Here is a 10,052-nt window from a genome sequence, read left to right on the forward strand (position 1 = left end):
ATAGATGATAATTGGCTAGGATGACCTTGATAGCTTGTATGGTTCTAGAGAAACAGCTATCGAGCATTGGCCCCGCCCCCTGGGGGGGTGTATGTCTACTTAAACTGACAGGGTATCTGAGAATCATGTAATGATCAAAGGACTGAAGTGGTATTAGTGTCAGGTTAAGCATTCAAAAGTTATAAGTGTTAAAGAGATTTTACTGCACCATGGTAGAACTCATTTGCATATGGCGGCCATATTGTTTATAAATGTAAAGATTTTTTAAATAATTATTGAGGAGTAAGCTCTGCTGAACTGTTTGACACCAAACATTGTCATAATTGGTCAAGGATACAAGGACAAGATCTCAAAAGTAGGTTTTGCATATTATGCAAATAAAAAAAAATTAAGTGGGTGGAGCATAAACAAGAATGACCCAGGCGGCTGACCAGCATAAACAAGAAGGATAAATATGTTCAATTAAGCAAGACAAGCAAGATTGAATAAGTTCAGCAGAGCTTTAATTTAGAATAATTCACCTGTAGCTGTTTCACCAAATGACCACCAGAGCGCAGCAAGAGACCACATATAACCTGCTGGAAATCTATCACTCTATCAGAAAGACAGAACATTCCCTATCAGTGTGTTTCTATTTATTAAAAAGAGAAGAAAAGTCCGATTGGGCTCCAAATTGGTAATCATGATCAAGTGGTCTGTATATACATGTATGTAAATTTGTGTGTTGATAGGGTCAAAGGTTCCTGACTTCTGACCATTTAGGTTTGAAAAAAGTGATAATACAGGCTTATGGCCTACAAAGTGGCTGTTGCTCTTTGGCCATATTAGAGGCAAAAAATATCTGATTTGTCTCATAATTTGCAATCAGGATCACAATATCAATCTATATATGTAAGTCAATTTCTGTGTCAATAGGGTCAAAGGTTCCTGACTTCTGTCCATTTAGATTGGAAAAAAGCGATAATACAGGCTTGAGGCCTACAAAATCGCTGTAGTTTTCCAGCCGTTGTAGAGGCAAAACATGTCCGATTTGGCTGAAAATTTGCAATCAAGATGAATTTGTGTGTTGCGATTTACGGGGTTCGAGCGTTACAGGCAAAGAGACCCCTGGAGGCCAGTTAGGCTTAAAACATGTTGCCGGTTGGCCGGCATTGCCAAACTGGATGAGGATGACCAGCATGACCGTGAAGACCAAGCTAGATTACCAGCATGACTAATCTGGATGACAAACTTGTTGACCATATTGACCAAGCTGGAGGACCATAATGACCAAACTGGATGACCAGCATGGCAAAGGTGTTTGGCCAGTATGACCAAGCTGGATGACCAGCATTGCTATGATGACAAAGCTGAATGACCAGCAGGACCATAATGACCAATGTGAATGACCAGAATGACCTAGCTGGATGGGCAGCATAACCAAGCTAGGTGACCAGCGTGACCATAAAGACCATAATGACAATGCTAGATGAGTGGTGTGAGTACACTAGTTGAAATGCATTGATAAATTGAGCTGTAGTGTTCAGCAGGTTTTATGTGGTCTCTTGCTGCACTCTAGTGGGCATTCGGAGAGCCTAGCAGTGAGGCATGACAAGGGCACATATTAATAACCAATAATATCAATAATAGTACATAAGTTTTGACCTGATTGACATTCAGCCTGTCAAAAGCTTGCTGGAATGTGATTGGCTAATAGTGACCACAAAAGTGTCCATATCAAATTTTCATTTGGTGTACCATTAGTGCATGGGCCATAGATGATAATTGGCAAGGACGACCTTGATAGCTTGTATGGTTCTAGAGAAACAGCTATCGAGCATTGGCTCCGCCCCCTGGGGGGGTGTATGTCTACTTAAACTGACAGGGTATCTGAGAATCATGTAATGATCAAAGGACTGAAGTGGTATTAGTGTCAGGTTAAGCATTCAAAAGTTATGTGTTAAAGACATTTTACTGCACCATGGTAGAACTCATTTGCATATGGCGGCCATATTGTTTATAAATGTAAAGATTTTTTTTATAATTATTGAGGAGTAAGCTCTGCTGAACTGTTTGATACCAAACATGTCATGATTGGTCAAGGAGCCAAGGACAAGATCTCAAAAGTAAGTTTTGCATATTATGCAAATAAAAAAAAAATTAAGTGGGTGGAACATAAACAAGAATGACCCAGGTGGCTGAGTAGCATGACCAAGAAGGATAAAGATCTTCAATTAAGCAAGACAAGCAAGATTAAATAAGTTCAGCAGAGCTTTAATTTAGAATAATTCACCTGTAGCTGTTTCACCAAATGACCACCAGAGCGCAGCAAGAGACCACATATAACCTGCTGGAAATCTATCACTCTATAAGTAAGACAGAACATTCCCTATCAGTGTGTTTCTATTTATTACAAAGAGAGGAAAAGTCCGATTGGGCTCCAAATTGGTACTCATGATCAAGTGGTCTGTATATATATGTGTGTAAATTTGTGTGTTGATAGGGTCAAAGGTTCATGACTTCTGTTCATTTAGGCTTGAAAAAAGCGATAATACAGGCTTATGGCCTACAAAATGGCTGTTGCTCTTTGGCCATATTAGAGGCAAAAAATATCTGATTTGGCTCAAAATTCGCAATCAAGATCACAATATCAGTCTATATATGTATGTAAATTTCTGTGTTGATAGGGTCAAAGGTTCCTGACTTCTGTCCATTTAGGTTTGAAAAAAGCGATAATACAGGCTTGAGGCCTACAAAATCGCTGTAGTTTTCCAGCCGTTGTAGAGGGAAAACATGTCCGATGTGGCTGAAAATTTGCAATCAAGATCAGATTATCAGTCTATATATGTGTATAAATTTGTGTGTTGATAGGGTGAAAGGTTCCTGTCTTCTGTCCATTTAGGTTGGAAAATGGCGATAAATAGAATAAATTGAAAATAGTTATTTTTTCACTCTAGAGCCTACTGAAGACTTATTTGGCTCATACTTGGCACATGTACTTCAAATGTCATTGTTAATTAGTAGCTTCAACAGTTTTGGCATGTTTTAAACTTTGACAGAGTTTTGGCCAAATAACTCTGAAAAGGCTTTCACGTACATGTTTGATCAAGGTTTATGGGCCTCAAATAGTTAAAATGTCAAGATTTTTTTGATAATTATTTACCTACAGGGTCTCAAGATTGCATCAAGACCAAATTTGTTTTGATTGATTTAGGACTTACAGACAAGTTCGAAAAGAGCAATTTTTACTCTTTTGGCCACTGATGAAAATCTTTGCATTTTTGGTAAACACATGTAATAACAAAGTTGTAAAGGCTACAGCAAAGTATACAAGTAAAAAAGAATAACAAGCCTAGGCCACTTGTACCTTTAGATATAACTGATTTTCTGTTATAGCGCCCCCTTGAGGCCAATCAACGCCATATTTTAATGGATGATAGAAGGCCCTGAGATACATGTAGGGTATAAGTATCGTCCTGATTGGTCATTGTTTAGCATGTCAAAAGCTTGCTGGAACCTGATTGGCTAATAACGATCGCTAAAAATTTGCATATCAAATTTTCCTTCTGTAAAACATTAGGACATAGGCCATAGATGATACATGCCAAAGGAGAGCTTCACAGCTTGTACGGTTCCTGAGAAACAGATTTTTAGCTTTGGCTCCGCCCCCTGGGGGCGTATGTCTACACAGATTGACGGGCTACCTCAGAATCATGTTGGCATCAAAGTTGTAAAGTGGCATTAGTGTAGGTTTAAGCATTCAAAAGTTACAGCTGTTAGAGTAAATTTGGGTGTGCCACGGTAAGATTAATTTGCATATGGCGGCCATATTGTTTACAAATTTCACAATTTTTTCGATAATTATTGAGGTTGGGACTCTGCTGAGTTGTTTGACACCAAATATGACAGGATTGGTCAATGACCCTAGGACAAGTTCTCAAAAGTAGGTTTTGTATATTATGCTAAATAGCAAAAAATCTAAGTGGGCGGAGCTTAGTGGTTCTATTGACCTTTTTGATTTTCCATTTTCCAAGGAATCATATAATGCAAGAATTTTTGCTCTAGCTATCAGGGCGTAGGAGTTACGAGGCCAAACGCGTTGACCTTCGCCATAGCGCCCCCTTGAGGCCGATCGGGCTCATCTTTTGAATCTGAGTAGCGGTGAGAAGTACTACCATATGACCAAGTCTCAGCCCTGTAGGCCTTACGGTTTCTTCTGCCCAATCACTTCTATGGCAGAAAAAGAATAAGAACTATAATAATCAGAACAATTACAATAGGGTTTCTAGCACTACGTGCTCGAACCCCTAATAAATATAGCCGCAAGCGGCGATTTACGGGGTTCGAGCGTCACAGGCAAAGAGGCCCCTGGAGGCCAGTTAGGCTTAAAACCTGTTGCTGGTTGACCGTCATCACCAAACTGGATAACCAAGCTGGGTAACCAGCGTGACCATAAAGACCATAATGACAATGCTAGATGAGTGGTGTGAGTAAACTAGTTGAAAAGCATTGATAAATTGAGCTGTAGTGTTCATCAGGTTTTATGTGGTGTCTTGCTGCACTCTAGTGCGCATTTGGTGAAACAACTTCAGTTCTTAAATTCAAAAAACACAAGGCATAAAAAGGGCATATAAATAACCCATATATAGTGTATAAGTTTTGACCTGATAAACATTCTGCCTGTCAAAAGCTTGCTGGAATGTGATTGGCTAATAGTGACCACAAAAGTGTCCATATCAAATTTTCATTTGGTGTACCATGAGTGCATGGGCCATAGATGATAATTGGCAAGGATGACCTTGATAGCTTGTATGGTTGTAGAGAAACAGCTATCGAGCATTGGCTCTGCCCCCTGGGGGTGTATGTCTACTTAAACTCACAGGGTATCTGAGAATCATGTAATGATCAAAAGACTGAAGTGGTATTAATGTCAGGTTAAGCATTCAAAAGTTATAAGTGTTAGAAGACATTTTACTGCACCATGGTAAAACTAATTTGCATATGGCGGCCATATTGTTTATAAATGTAAAGATTTTTTAAAATAATTATTGAGGAGTAAGCTCTGCTGAACTGTTTGACACCAAACATGTCATGATTGGTCAAGGAGGCAAAGACAAGATCTCAAAAGTAGGTTTTGCATATTATGCAAATTAAAAAAAAAATAAGTGTGTGGAGCATAAATAAGAATGACCCAGGTGGCTGAGCAGCATGACCAAGAAGGATAAATATGTTAAATTAAGCAAGACAAAAAGATTAAATAAGTTCAGCAGAGCTTTAATTTAGAATAATTCAAATGTAGCTGTTTCACCAAATGACCACCAGAGCGCAGCAAGAGACCACATATAACCTGCTGGAAATCTAACACTCTATAAGTAAGACAGAACATTCCCTATCAGTGTGTTTCTATTTATTAAAAAGAGAAGAAAAGTCCGATTGGGCTCCAAATTGGTACTCATGATCAAGTGGTCTGCATATATATGTGTGTAAATTTGTGTGTTGATAGGGTCAAAGGTTCCTGACTTCTGTCCATTTAGGTTTGAAAAAAGCGATAATACAGGCTTATGGCCTACAAAATGGCTGTTGCTCTTTGGCCATATTAGAGGCAAAAAATATCTGATTTGGCTCAAAATTTGCAATCAAGATCAGATTATCAGTCTATATATGTATGTCAATTTCTGTATCGATAGGGTCAAAGGTTCCTGACTTATGTCCATTTAGGTTTGAAAAAAGCGATAATACAGGCTTGAGGCCTACAAAATCGCTGTAGTTTTCCAGCCGTTGTAGAGGGAAAACATGTCCGATTTGGCTGAAAATTTGCAATGAAGATCAGATTATCAGTCTATATATGTGTATAAATTTGTGTGTTGATAGGGTGAAAGGTTCCTGTCTTCTGTCCATTTAGGTTGGAAAATAGCGATAAATAGAATAAATTGAAAATAGTTATTTTTTCACTGTAGAGCCTACTGAAGACTTATTTGGCTCATACTTGGCAAATGTGCTTCAAATGTCATTGTTAATTAGTAACTTCAACAGTTTTGGCATGTTTTAAACTTTGACAGAGTTTTGGCCAAATAACTCTGAAAAGGCTTTCACGTACATGTTTGATCAAGGTTTATGGGCCTCAAATAGTTAAAATGTCAAGATTTTTTTGATAATTATTTACCTAAAGGGTCTCAAGATTGCATCAAGACCAAAGTTATTTTGATTGATTAAGGACTTAAAGACAAGTTCGAAAAGAGCAATTTTTACTCTTTTGGCCACTGATGAAAATCTTTCCATTTTTGGTAAATACATGTAATTACAAAGTTGTAAAGGCTACAGCAAAGTATACAACTAAAAAAGAATAACAAGCCTAGGCCACTTGTACCTTTAGATATAACTGATTTTCTGCTATAGCGCCCCCTTGAGGCCAATCAACGCCATATTTTAATGGATGATAGAAGGCCCTGAGATACATGTAGGGTATAAGTATCGTCCTGATTGGTCATTGTTTAGCATGTCAAAAGCTTGCTGGAAACTGATTGGCTAATAACGATCGCAAAAATTTGCATATCAAATTTTCCTTCTGTAAAACATTAGGACATAGGCCATAGATGATACATGCCAAAGGAGAGCTTCATAGCTTGTACGGTTCCTGAGAAACAGATTTTTAGCTTTGGCTCCGCCCCCTGGAGGCGTATGTCTACACAGATTGACGGGCTACCTCAGAATCATGTTGGCATCAACGGTCTAAAGTGGCATTAGTGTAGGTTTAAGCATTCAAAAGTTACAGCTGTTAGAGTAAATTTGGGTGTGCCACGGTAAGATTAATTTGCATATGGCGGCCATATTGTTTACAAATTTCACAATTTTTTTGATAATTATTGAGGTTGGGACTCTGCTGAGTTGTTTGACACCAAATATGACAGGATTGGTCAATGACCCTAGGACAAGTTCTCAAAAGTAGGTTTTGCATATTATGCTAAATAGCAAAAAATCTAAGTGGGCGGAGCTTAGTGGTTCTATTGACCTTTTTGATTTGCCATTAACCAAGGAATCATATAATGCAAGAATTTTTGCTCTAGCTATCAGGGCGTGGCAGTTACGAGGCCTAACGCGTTGACCTTCGCCATAGCGCCCCCTTGAGGCCGATCGGGCTCATCTTTTGAATCTGAGTAGCGGTGAGAAGTACTACCATATGACCAAGTCTCAGCCCTGTAGGCCTTACGGTTTCTTCTGCCCGATCACTTCTATGGCAGAAAAAGAATAATAATAATAATAAATATAGCCGCAAGCGGCGATTTACGGGGTTCGAGCGTTACAGGCAAAGAGACCCCTGGAGGCCAGTTAGGCTTAAAACATGTTGCCGGTTGACCGGCATCGCCAAACTGGATGAGGATGACCAGCATGACCGTGAAGACCAAGCTAGATTACCAGCATGACTAATCTGGATGACAAACTTGTTGACCATATTGACCAAGCTGGAAGACCATAATGACCAAACTGGATGACCAGCATGGCAAAGGTGGTTGGCCAGTATGACCAAGCTGGAAGACCACCATTACTATGAGGACAAAGCTGAATGACCAGCAGGACCATAATGACCAATGTGAATGGCCAGCATGACCAAGCTGGATGGCCAGCATAACCAAGCTGGGTGACCAGCGTGACCATAAAGACCATAATGGCAATGCTAGATGAGTGGTGTGAGTAAACTAGTTGAAAAGCATTGATAAATTGAGCTGTAGTGTTCATCAGGTTTTATGTGGTGTCTTACTGCACTCTAGTGGGCATTTGGTGAAACAAATTCAGTTCTTAAATTGAAAAAACACAAGGCATAAAAAGGGCATATAAATAACCCGTATATAGTATATAAGTTTTGACCTGATTAACATTCCGCCTGTTAAAAGCTTGCTGGAATGTGATTGGCTAATAGTGACCACAAAAGTGTCCATATCAAATTTTCATTTGGTGTACCATTAGTGCATGGGCCATAGATGATAATTGGCTAGGATGACCTTGATAGCTTGTATGGTTCTAGAGAAACAGCTATCAAGCATTGGCCCCGCCCCCTGGTGGGGTGTATGTCTACTTAAACTCACAGGGTATCTGAGAATCATGTAATGATCAAAGGACTTAAGTGGTATTAATGTCAGGTTAAGCATTCAAAAGTTATAAGTGTTAGAAGACATTTTACTGCACCATGGTAAAACTAATTTGCATATGGCGGCCATATTGTTTATAAATGTAAAGATTTTTTTTTATAATTATTGAGGAGTAAGCTCTGCTGAACTGTTTGACACCAAACATGTCATGATTGGTCAAGGAGGCAAAGACAAGATCTCAAAAGTAGGTTTTGCATATTATGCAAATTAAAAAAAAAATTAAGTGGGTGGAGCATAAATAAGAATGACCCAGGTGGCTGAGCAGCATGACCAAGAAGGATAAATATGTTCAATTAAGCAAGACAAGCAAGATTGAATAAGTTCAGCAGAGCTTTAATCTAGAATAATTCACCTGTAGCTGTTTCACCAAATGACCACCAGAGCGCAGCAAGAGACCACATATAACCTGCTGGAAATCTATCACTCTATAAGTAAGACAGAACATTCCCTATCAGTGTGTTTCTATTTATTAAAAAGAGAAGAAAAGTCCGATTGGGCTCCAAATTGGTACTCATGATCAAGTGGTCTGCATATATATGTGTGTAAATTTGTGTGTTGATAGGGTCAAAGGTTCCTGACTTCTGTCCATTTAGGTTTGAAAAAAGCGATAATACAGGCTTATGGCCTACAAAATGGCTGTTGCTCTTTGGCCATATTAGAGGCAAAAAATATCTGATTTGGCTCAAAATTTGCAATCAAGATCGCAATATCAGTCTATATATGTATGTAAATTTCTGTGTCGATAGGGTCAAAGGTTCCTGACTTCTGTCCATTTAGATTTGAAAAAAGCGATAATACAGGCTTGAGGCCTACAAAATTGCTGTAGTTTTCCAGCCGTTGTAGAGGGAAAACATGTCCGATTTGGCTGAAAATTTGCAATCAAGATCAGATTATCAGTCTATATATGTGTATAAATTTGTGTGTTGATAGGGTGAAAGGTTCCTGTCTTCTGTCCATTTAGGTTGTAAAATAGCGATAAATAGAATTAATTGAAAATAGTTATTTTTTCACTGTAGAGCCTACTGAAGACTTATTTGGCTCATACTTGGCACATGTGCTTCAAATGTCATTGTTAATTAGTAGCTTCAACAGTTTTGGCATGTTTTAAACTTTGACAGAGTTTTGGCCAAATAACTCTGAAAAGGCTTTCACGTACATGTTTGATCAAGGTTTATGGGCCTCAAATAGTTAAAATGTCAAGATTTTTTTGATAATTATTTACCTACAGGGTCTCAAGATTGCATCAAGACCAAATTTGTTTTGATTGATTAAGGACTTAAAGACAAGTTCGAAAAGAGCAATTTTTACTCTTTTGGCCACTGATGAAAATCTTTGCATTTTTGGTAAATACATGTAATTACAAAGTTGTAAAGGCTACAGCAAAGTATAAAATTAAAAAAAGAATAACAAGCCTAGGCCACTTGTACCTTTAGATATAACTGATTTTCTGCTATAGCACCCCCTTAAGGCCAATCAACGCCATATTTTAATGGATGATAGAAGGCCCTCATATACATGTAGGGTATAAGTATTGTCCTGATTGGTGATTGTTTAGCCTGTCAAAAGCTTGCTGGAATCTGATTGGCTAATAGCGATCGCAATAATTTGCATATCAAATTTTCCTTCAGTGAAACATTAGAACATAGGCCATAGATGATACATGCCAAAGGAGAGCTTCGTAGCTTGTACGGTTCCTGAGAAACAGATTTTTAGCTTTGGCTCCGCCCCCTGGAGGCGTATGTCTACACAGATTGACAGGCTACCTCAGAATCATGTTGGCATCAAAGGTCTAAAGTGGCATTAGTGTAGGTTTAAGCATTCAAAAGTTACAGCTGTTAGAGTAAATTTGGGTGTGCTACGGTAAGATTAATTTGCATATGGCGGCCATACTGTTTACAAATTTCACAATTTTTTCGATAATTATTGAGG

Source organism: Astyanax mexicanus, chromosome 5, assembly GCF_023375975.1.
Source record: "Astyanax mexicanus isolate ESR-SI-001 chromosome 5, AstMex3_surface, whole genome shotgun sequence".
Lineage (NCBI taxonomy): Eukaryota > Metazoa > Chordata > Actinopteri > Characiformes > Acestrorhamphidae > Astyanax > Astyanax mexicanus.